This window comes from Magnolia sinica, chromosome 19 (assembly GCF_029962835.1).
Source record: "Magnolia sinica isolate HGM2019 chromosome 19, MsV1, whole genome shotgun sequence".
In the NCBI taxonomy this organism is placed as follows: domain Eukaryota; kingdom Viridiplantae; phylum Streptophyta; class Magnoliopsida; order Magnoliales; family Magnoliaceae; genus Magnolia; species Magnolia sinica.
The window spans coordinates 41685462-41696654 of NC_080591.1; positions in this window are offsets into that span (position 1 = coordinate 41685462).

The following is an 11193-nucleotide window of genomic DNA, read 5'->3' on the forward strand; positions in this document are numbered from 1 at the left end:
ACGTTTTGGATATAACATGCGCCTCATGATCAAACCCAATGCTTGCTGGCGTCATCTGCACTAGTTGAAGCTGTTGGTCGACCGTCCAGCAGATGGACGGCCCAGATACAAGGTACATACATCATGGTGGTCCAACAGATGGGCAGTGTGGATCAACACGTGCAGAGGCCACACATGCAGCACTGCTGGTCAGTGCAGAGGCCACAGCAAGGACACCCCACATCCTATGGACAGTGCGGATGAAACACATCCATCAGGGTGGGCCCGATAGATGGATGGCATGGATGATAAATACATCATGGTGCACTGCACATATCACCATCCAGGGGTGTTGGACGTGTGATGTTTAACACATTTTCAAGGTAGGGGCCCACAGATGTACGGTGTGTATGAAGCACATACATTAAATGGTGTCACGTGTGGACAGCACACGCTCCAGGTGGTTTTTCCACCTTCCATAGATGGACGGCATTAATAAACACATGCATCATGTGGAGTCCACATGTACGTGGTCCCACAACTGCTATGCAGCATGGATAAAATACACATTCATCAAAGTGAGGTCCATGTAGATGGACGGTGTGGATCAAACCCACCCAGCCACTAACGCAATATAGCAGCAATATAGCTGGTGTGGTGGTATACAAGCCAATTCACTCCTCACTAGGTGGGTCCCACGTGGGGCCCACCATAATATAATATTAGATTTAATATATATACATATATATACAGAGGGAGGGGGGTCCAATGTCCAGTGTCCAGACCTGAACAGACAGCCTGGATGCAAGACACATGCATTAGGATTGGGCCCACCATCTAGATCATGGCGGGCCACATCAAAATGGATGGATGGTTTAGATATGACATGATACCTGGTGGTCAGGACCCACTCCGGCTGCTCGTAGTAGCAGATGAACGGTTTGGATAAAAACATACCTCATGGTGGGGTCAACCGTTCTAGCCAGTAGATGGCTGAAAAAATACATGTATCAGGTGGTCCACCATCAGATGAACGGCCTGGAGAAACTATAAGTCAGGTGGGTCTCACTGTCCAGATTCATTGGATGGTGAGGATTCTCACATACTCTAAGGTGGGCTCCACCATGATGGACGGCGTGGATGCTCGCATCAAGTGGGCCAACACACAATCAACAATAAAAAGAAAGAGAGAGGGAGAGAGATATGGAGATCAGAGTAGCGGAGGGACCCCACCACTATGGGTCCCTCTTAATACAACACATACATCAAGATGGGTCCCACATATGTGGGCCCTCAAATCACAAATCAAGTAATAAAATCACCCACCTTTGATCTTCTTAGACTTCTTCTTCCATCAACGCATCCTAGAGCTCTGGAGGATGCATTTCAACGATGGAGATGATCTTTGGACGGTGGGATTGGGTGGTAGGGAGTGGGCCACACTAGCTTCTCTCCATGGGAGGCTCTCTTGCTTGGATGGTTTCTTACTTGGAGAATGTGAGAGAGAGAGAGAGAGATGAAGGGAGAGAAGTGATGGGAGAGAGGGATGGTGGAGTGACATGAGAGGTAAGGTGCTTGTTGACTTTATAGTACTTGTGTAAGAGAGAGGTAAGGGTAGGGTAGCATTGATTGTACTTGACTTTGATTGATGGATTGATGTGACATTTGATGTGATTGATGGGATATTCTCTTGGGAGTTGCAACATGCGGCGCTTTCCACAAACTAAAGACGGGACCACATCTCCTGACCTGGGTATCGCCTCGACGCATGAGACGCGATGTCAGAACCGTAGCGTTGGAACCGCGACGATGGTGCGGTGTAAGGATATAAGTCTCAAGTCGAGCCAACTCTGATACACGAGACACGACTCAAAATCATGCGTAAATGCTGACAATAGATCATGGGTTGCCAGAATTCAACCAGGAGGACCGCGGAGGCATACAGAATGATACGGGATAGGATACGGGTCTCACACTTGATGTACTCTCTCTCTCTGTTATATTTGAATAAGATAATCTTCCAAATCAAATGCATTTGTTTATTGTTTGAAATAATGACCCTTGCATAATCTTAGCCACAGACTACGCGTGCAGGGCTACAACATTCCAGATAAAGTAAATTCTCTACCTAGAGCCATCATGAGGATGACATCATCCTAGGCTACCTAGCCTAGGGTGACATCACCTCCCCCCCCCCCCCCCCATGCTTGATAGCAATAATGACTAGTATGTCATGCTCTCTTACACCCTCCGTAATTGCCTTACAATGCAATGATGACCTTACAAACCCATGATTACTTGCATATACATCTCTCTCTCCCTCTCATCTTCCTCATTTTACAACAAGAGAATCTTGGACGTCCATGAGAGACTCATCCACTCCAACCCCCTTTTAGTTAGATCCCTACCAATCCAACCCTCTAAATCCCATCTCCACCATTGAAGAAGCTCTATGAAATGTGAGACTCGTATCCTAGCCCATACCATTTCATAGGCTTCGGTTGTCCTCTCGGTCAAATTCTGATGACCCGCGACCGTAGATAGCAATTGCGCACATCCTTGAGTTACATCCTGTCAATCTGAGTCAGCTTGACCCGAGACTTGTACCAGTGCGACCGTGCCGTCGCTGTGGCTTCAACGCCGCATCTCGCACGCTAATGCGATACCCAGGCCAAGAGATGTGGGCCCGAGTTAAGTTAGAGGAAAACGCCGCACGTTGCAAATACCGAGGAAATCTCTACAACACACCATATCAATCCATCAATCAATGTAAAGTACACAACCTTACCTAACCCATCCCTCTCCATTCTCCAAGTCAACTCTCTCTTACACAACCCATACCGATCCCATTCATTTCTTACACAAGTCAACAAGCACCATGCCCTCTCATCCCATCACTCCATCTCACCGCTCCTCTCTCTCTCTCTCTCATTTTCTCACTCCATTCCATGCTACCAAAGAGAGGAATCATCCAAGCTAGCTCTATGAGAGAGAGAGAGCTTTGTGTAGCCCACTTCTTATCTTCCAATCCCACCCTCTAAGCTTCATCTCGACCGTTAAAATGCATTCCATAAAGCTCTAGAATGCATCAGTGGAAGGAGAAGTCCATGATCAAAGGTGGGTAATTTTATTATTTGATTTTATGATTTGAGGGCCCACATGGTGGGACCCATTTTGATGTATGATTGTATCTAGAGGGACCTATAATGGTGGGGTCCCTCCACTACTCCGATCTCTCTTTCTCTCTCTCTCTCTCCTTATCTATCTCTTCCTCTCTCTATCCTTTGGTGATGGAATGTGGCCCACCTATGAAGTATGTATCATATCCATGCCGTCCATGCGTGGGACCCACCGTGCTATATGTGTTTTATCCTTGCTACCCAGCAGCGTGGGACCACACACGTAGGATCCACCATGTGGAAGCTGATTGGCTGGAGTCTTTACAGCAGCTATATTGCTGTTGTATTGACGTTACCAAGTTCTGTAGGTCTGACTGAGGTATGTCCATCATTCGGACCCCACCTTATTATGTTATAACTCCACCGTCCACCCTACTTCCCAGCTCATTTTAGGCGTTGAGCCCAAAAATGAAGCCAATTGAATCTCTACTGGGCCTCAATGTAGAAAGTAGTAGTTTGGGTGATATAAATTGTTAAGGGCCGCTGTGATGTTTTTGTGCATAAGAACATGTCCAATATTGGACTCATTTGAACTGTCCCGAGCCCGAGAATCCAACCGATGGATTTGATCTTCTTAATGTGGGCCCCACCATTGAAAAACTACAAGAAAATAAAAAAATAAAAAAATATAGCAGACGCTGCTACAACTGTCGTCCAGAGGACGCTGTAGCAGCGTCCTGCTGCTTGTTTTAAGGCAGGGACATGGGTCCTAGCCACAGGCCCACCATGATGTATGTTGAACATCAATACTGTGCATTTGATAAATCCCCTTTAAATAATGGGGCACCCAAAAAATCAGTCGTACACGGAGCTCTGGTGGTCCACACTACAGAAAACTATGGTGAGCTGAACGTCAACTATTGAAACTTCTTTGGGTCATTTTGGATAAATATGAAATTTGGTTTTTTTCTCTTTATTTCAGTCTGTGTGACCTTATCAATAGATAGGTTGGGAAATAAATGTTATGGTGGGCCCCACGTGGGACCCACCTATAAAGGGGATTGGATTGGCTAGTGTACTGCACACTAGCTCTATAGCTATTGTTGGATGTAGCAGGTTCTGTGGAGCCCACCTTAGTGACGTGTGCACTCAGCACGTGGGGCCCTCTTTGATGTATGTGTTACCTCCAAACCGTCCATCCAATTGGTAAGCCCGTCTTAGGCCTGAGACTAAAAATGAGGCAGATCTATCAAGTGGACCACACTTTGATGTATTTATTGTATGCACATCATCCAGCATATTTGGATGGTGGGCCACACCTAGATATATTTATTATATCCACATTGTCTAGGGGGTGGGGCCCACCCTGGTATATGTGTTTTACCCTGGCCATCCAACTATTTTGCCAGCATGGGACCCACCTCGGATGTATGTGTTCTATACAAGCCAACCACCTGTTTTTCTAGCATGGGACCACCATGATGTATTTATTTTATCCACAACATCCAGATTGTGCTAGATGGTGCTGGATAATATTCGGACAATGTTGATTTACATGGACAGTGTTTGGACGGTGCCATGGGCTCCACTGTGATGTATGTTGTACCCACGCTGCCTATCTGGTGGGGCCATTTGCTGTGTATGCGTGGCCCACCTGTTATGTATATTAGGCCCATGTGATGGGGCCCACCTTAGTGTACATATTCCATATTAACACCATCCAAGGGCCTACCATTGATGCATGTTTTGTATATCTACATCGTCCGTTTGTGCGGCCTGTTGATGCGGCCCACTTGATATATATGGGGCCCATTGGTGTAGCCCGTTGATGCAGCCCACTTGATATATATGGCACCCATTGGTGCGGCCTGTTGATGTAGCCCATTTGATGTATATTAGGCCCATTGGTGTGGCCCGTTGATGCGGCCCACTGGATATATATGGGGCCCATTAGTGCGGCCCACTTGATGTATATGAGGCCCATTGGCACGGCCCATATGATGTGGCCCATTTGATGTATGTTAGCCCATGTGAGCAACCCATAGTGATGTGTATAAGGCCCATGTGATGCAGCCCACTTGATGAACGAGACCCTTGTGTAAGGCCCATTGAGATTGTAGGTGGTCCATTGTGATTGGATGTAACCCATTGTGATATATTTGTGGCCCATGAGTGAGGCCCAATGTGATGCATATATGGTCCATGAGCGAGGCCCATCGTGATGAGTATTGGGCCCATGTCGCGTGGCCTGTTATGATGAATTTTTTGTCCATATGATGTGGCCCATGGTAATGTATTCGAGGCCCATGTAATACGGCCCATCTTGATGTATTTGTGGCCCATCTGTTAAGGCCCACATTGATGCAATTATGGGCCAAGTGATGGGGCCCATTGTAGTGTGTATTAGGCCGTGGGACGTGGTCCATTGTGATATATTTTCAGCCCATATGATGAGGCCCATTGCGATATATTTTCATCTCATTTGGTAAGGCCTAATGAGATGTATTTTTCAGCTCATATTTTGTGGCCCATTGTATTGTGTATAAGGCCTTTGTGTGAGGTCATGGGCCCATTATATTTATTTGGCCCTATGAAGGCCACTCCTTGGGAGCAATGATGGTTAAATGTCCACATTGATAGGCGATGATGGTTAAATGTCCACATTGTGACCTTCCCATAGGCCCTTTATTAGGCCGATTACTGATTTCGATTGTCGAGGCCGATTATATAGGCCAATTATCGAGACCGATTCCGATCACTGAGGCCAATTCTGATTATCGAGGCCGATTGTATAGGCTGATTATTGAGACCGATTTTGATTATTTAGGTTGATTCTGATTGTTGAGGCTGATTCTGATCATTGAGGCCAATTCTGATTGTCAAGGTTGATTGTATAAGCCGATTATCGAGACCGATTTTGATTATCAAGGCCAATTGTCGAGGCTGATTGTTGAGGTTAATCATCGAGGCCGATCATCAAGGCCGATTATCGAGGATGGATATCGAGGCCGATTGTTGAGGTCGAATATCGAGGCTGGATATCGAGGCTGATTGCTGAGGCCTGTTATCGATACCGATTATGAGTATGTGACAGAAGAGCATCATGATACATGCCCATATGCATCAACTGCATATTTTTTATGGGATGTGGTTGACCATTGCATATGTCATTAGGCAGGTTGTTATGAGACTCCCTGATAGGCAAAGATTGTCTCGCATGAGTGCACGGTATGCGCAAGAATGATGCATGACTGGATTGTATGACTCATGCATCTTACATTGTGTGTTGTGATTACTATACGCCCTGGCGACATCAGGGCCATAGCCTTCACAGGCATGTCATGGATGGCTAGATGGGACATCAAAAATTTTTCGTTCGAGCATCTGGTACTTTGGATGTCTGTGGGTGAAATCCCTAAACCTTCGTGGCCAGGATATGCCCCAACAACTAGACGGAGTGGATACATAAGCGTCCGAGTGCCAAATACTAGTAGGTCGCATCTCTCACTGTGTCATTGTCGATTAGGAGGGGGTATGGCCTTATCCGTCCGATTTGTATTGGGAAAAACTAGGTTGAGTTTGACCAGCTCATAAATGGGTCCGCTATTGATATGCCGGGTAGGTATTGACTAACTACTGGCCAGGCAGATAGTGAGGTCTCTTCCACTCACCTAGTTGCGCGAGATGGGGCGGCAATACGGTTTGGAGTGTACTAGACCCCAATGATGATCTGAGAGATGTACAGTACAAATCGCATTTTGATTTTTCAAAACAATCTGAAATTTGTGATTTTTCTAAGACAAGTGATTCAAAATAATTTTTGAGTTTAAAAAACTTTTCTTTTTGAAGTTTAAGTTTGACAGCAATTTTACAACTTTCCTTATATAGGGCATTGTAAGCGTCTTGAAGATCATCTTCATTTTCACATTCACTATTCAGATTTTCTTCACTTATAGAGTCATTATCTGAAAATGTGAATTTGGCTAGAGTCATAAGAGCTTTAACCTCATTGCCCAACTCAGTTTCAGAATCTTCTGATTCAGAAGAACCTTCAGAATCAGATGATTCATCCCATGTAGCCAACATACCCTTCTTCTTGGGTTTGTCCCTTTTAGGACATCTATTTGCTAAGTGCCCATATTCTTGACAGTTGTAACATTGACTATCTTTCAAAGATTTTCGAGATTTAGGTCTAAACTTCTTTTTATCATTTGACTTTTGAAAATCAACCCTTTTCTTGCTTTTGAAAATCTTGTAAAATTTCTTAGCTAAAAGAGCCATATCATCTTCTGAATCAGAATTTTCTTCTAAATTACATTTAGAAGATTTTAGTGCGATAGATTTACCTTTAGGAGCTTTAAAGTTTAACTCATAGGTTTGTAGAGAACCAACTAGTTCTTCTACCCTCATATTATCCGTATCACGAAGTTCCTGGATCGCGGTTACTTTAGAATTGAACCGTTCAGGAAGTGAGCGTAATCTTTTTGCACACACTTTACTTTCTGGGATTTTATCGCCAAGACCCCACATTGAGTTTACAATGTCATTCAATCTAGTGTAAAAGTCCATAAACATTTCATTTTCCTCCATATGAATTTCTTCAAATCTGGTTGTGAGGAGTTGGACTTTAGATTTTTTGACAATTGTAGTACCCACGTGTGTCATTTCTAATATATCCCAAGCTTGCTTTGCAGTATCACAGGAAATGATTCTTTTGAACTCATCCGGTGATAGTGCGCAAGTAATTGCATTTAGTGCTTTAGCATTTGCACTACTCTTACTTTTCTGAAGAGTGGTCCATTGATAATATGGTGTGACTTTCATAGATTTTGAACCATCAACGCCAGTAACTTCCATGATAGGAGGATTCCATTCAGTCACTGTGGCTTGCCACACATTTTCATCCATTGATTTGAGGAAGATCCTTATTCTGGCTTTCCAATAGGCATAGTTGGAGCCATCAAAGGGTGGAGGCCTAGTGACTGAAAGGCTATCAAAATTTGACATCTTAAATAGCTTAAATCGTTAGCTCAGGAATTAAATCCAAGAATTAAAAAAGAGCTATTAGGCTCTGATACCACTTGAAAAGGCCTAGCTATATGTCCTAGAGGGGGGGTGAATAGGACAATGCCAAATAAAACTTAAAACAGCGGAATTAAAAAGAATATGATAGCCAAAGTAAATCACAATGCAGGAAAGTAAAATAACCTCAAAATTCAGATCTTGAAAGGTTGATACAAATGTTGTTCTAAGGACAACCTTACACCAAAAACCAGAGTTTATGGTAGGACAACCTTATTTCTAGAAAGATCTTTGTATCAAATCTCAAATCGAAGAGGAATACAGAATTAAATACAAACTGAATTGAAATAACTTGTAATTACAAATGTATTGTTCTAGGGACAGCCATACACCATAAAAATGGCAGGGCAACCTTGCTGGAACAACTTTTAAAAGAAATTAAAATATCAAGCGATAAAGGAATAGCAGAAAATAAATTCTAAACTATTACAACATTCTCACAATGCTTGAATTAAATGATTACAACATTCACCACCATACATACATCCCACAAAAGAATAATTAAAAATCAGAAGTATAAATCATTCAACCACAACACAAGGGATTATAGTGGTTCGCCTGTGTGTTCACCAACTATTAAACAACAGCCATACAAAATGCTACTCCACTCCTAATATCCTCACACAGGGGATATTAGCGTTCACTAAAAATAGGTTTTCCCAGGTTCACCCAAAACCTTTACAATTGTGTCTTTGTATGTGGGCTTACACAATTAAAAAAACCCCACTTCTGAGTTTTCCTGGCTCTCCTCAGATAACCAATACAACAAGATTTTTCTGGCAAATCTTGAAAGAAACCAAATCAAAAAGGAATTTACAATAAAATGTAAAATACCTGATTATCTCATTCATTGTAGCAGCCCAGAAACTAAGTCGAGTAGATGATTGAATGTCCAATTTCAATGTCCAGTACTCAATTACAATGGTTCTAATTCTAATAGATTTTAAATTAAACCGAATAGGGCTTGCCTTAATTGATTTTGATTCTAAAGAAAGGGAATAATAATTCCTCTTATCAAATCAGATTGGAATAGCAGAAACAAAATCAATTAAAATAAAGCTAAGGAAAGAGAATATTAAATAAGCACACTTAGCTTAGATGGAGCATAGAATTATCTCTCAGAAGTTCGACGAAGATTGGCTTGAATAGATTAATTAATTCGATAATTTCTTCTAAGATTCGTGCACTATTTATAGGTGAGCAGATCGTGTCTTCGACTGGTCTAGGGAGCTCTTCGACTAGTCGAAGCAATAACAGATATTTGAAAAATCCGGCGGGATAAGCTCTGACCGTTCTACGACTGGTCGAAGGTCACCTTCGACTGGTCGTAGGTCACCTACAACTGGTCGTAGGTTTCCTTCGACTGGTCGAAGAACCTATAACACATCGCTGTATTTTGAGTCGAAGATTTACGACTGGTCGAAGATGCAGTCGACACTGTTCCTTCGACTGGTCGAACAGATTCCTGGACTAGTCGAAGCCTAACAGATTTCATCCGGAATTTGTAACAAACTCATGACTGATCGAGGAATTTCTTAGACGGGTCGAAGCAAGTCTAGGACTAGTCGAAGAAGGCCTAGGACTAGTCGAAGAACAGACCAAAATTATGTAAAATAAACATTCGACTTATGTATCCAAAATGACCTACTTCTAAGGTCAACCTATGGTCAGTCAAACCTCAACCATGAAGTATGGATATTGAAACATTAGGAACAAGTGACCTTGAAGTATGAGCCTTGAAGTCTTGATGTAGTTGAAATCTTGATGTAGCTCAATCTTGAAAGAGTCTTGTGAGCAGTTCTTGCATTCAAGATTGATCGTTGTACTTGTGAGCTTTGCTTGTTGTGAGCTTTAGCTGATTATGAATGTTGATCCTTGAGAGAGCTTCACTTATGCAGGTTATATATAACAGAGTATAATAGTGATTTTGGCACCACAAATTTGACAACAAACAGGGGTATAAACTATAGCACTTACAGATCCCAGGATCGAAATCTAGTATATGGGTGCTGGGAGCCGAGAATGGGGTACTACGGAGGCTATCGGCACCGGATTCAGCGATCAACGATTTTATAAGGCCGGTTCCTGAGTTTGGGACATGACGTCCACTATTTTAATGGCTGGTTGCTTCCTAACCATTCTTTGTTTGTAATCTTTCCTTTGGACGGTCAAAGATTGTCGTCTCCTTGGTCCACCAATCTTGAAGTTCATTCACGTCTTTCCCTGTGAACGTGTTTTTCGAGACGCAATTGGATTGCGTGGGGGAAACAATGGAATATCCTATTTTCTTATGTTGTTTTCAAAAATCTTGGGTAGGTCGGTGTCCCAATCCTCCAAGTTTGGATGGCCCAGATCAGAAGGATCGCTGATGTCGGGAGGACGGATGGCCTTCCATTTTCCTTGTTATTGATACCGTGTGGTTCTTCGCTTAGATGGATCGGCCATCAAGATTCTACCTTCCATAATCGGGAGTCACCAAATTTCTGGTCGTGGGAGGGGGCTGTCTGATGGGCGGTTCAGATCTGATTAAGTCGTGATGGTGGGTCCCATTCATTCCCACGGACGTTTCATGATTCAAAAATTCAAATGCAATAGGAGTGCAGATGAAAACCTTCTTTTTCGAAGAGAGCTCGGTCAGACGTGGTTTGACCAGATCTTTTGTTTGGGTGTGTCGTGGGTGTACTTGACTTGTATACACGCGATCCTAGTTTTTGGGTCCTTGCATGTTGTTCTTATTGGATCCCCTCTGTTCGTCTGACTATTTGACCTGTGTGGGTTCTCGGGTTTCTGGAATGGGGTTAGTTTGAGGTTCAAGTGGTCCTATTTAATTATTCTTGGATTTTAACCATGGTTTCTCTGGTACTTTAACAGCCGGATTTCCCCTAAGTCTAACCGTTCACATGACTAACGTTTTGTAATTTGTTTTTAAGGTGGTTTTGAGATTAGTCACTTCTAGTTGTATTGAAAAGATTTTGGTATGTTACAATCAACCCCCCTTAAAGAAAATTTCACC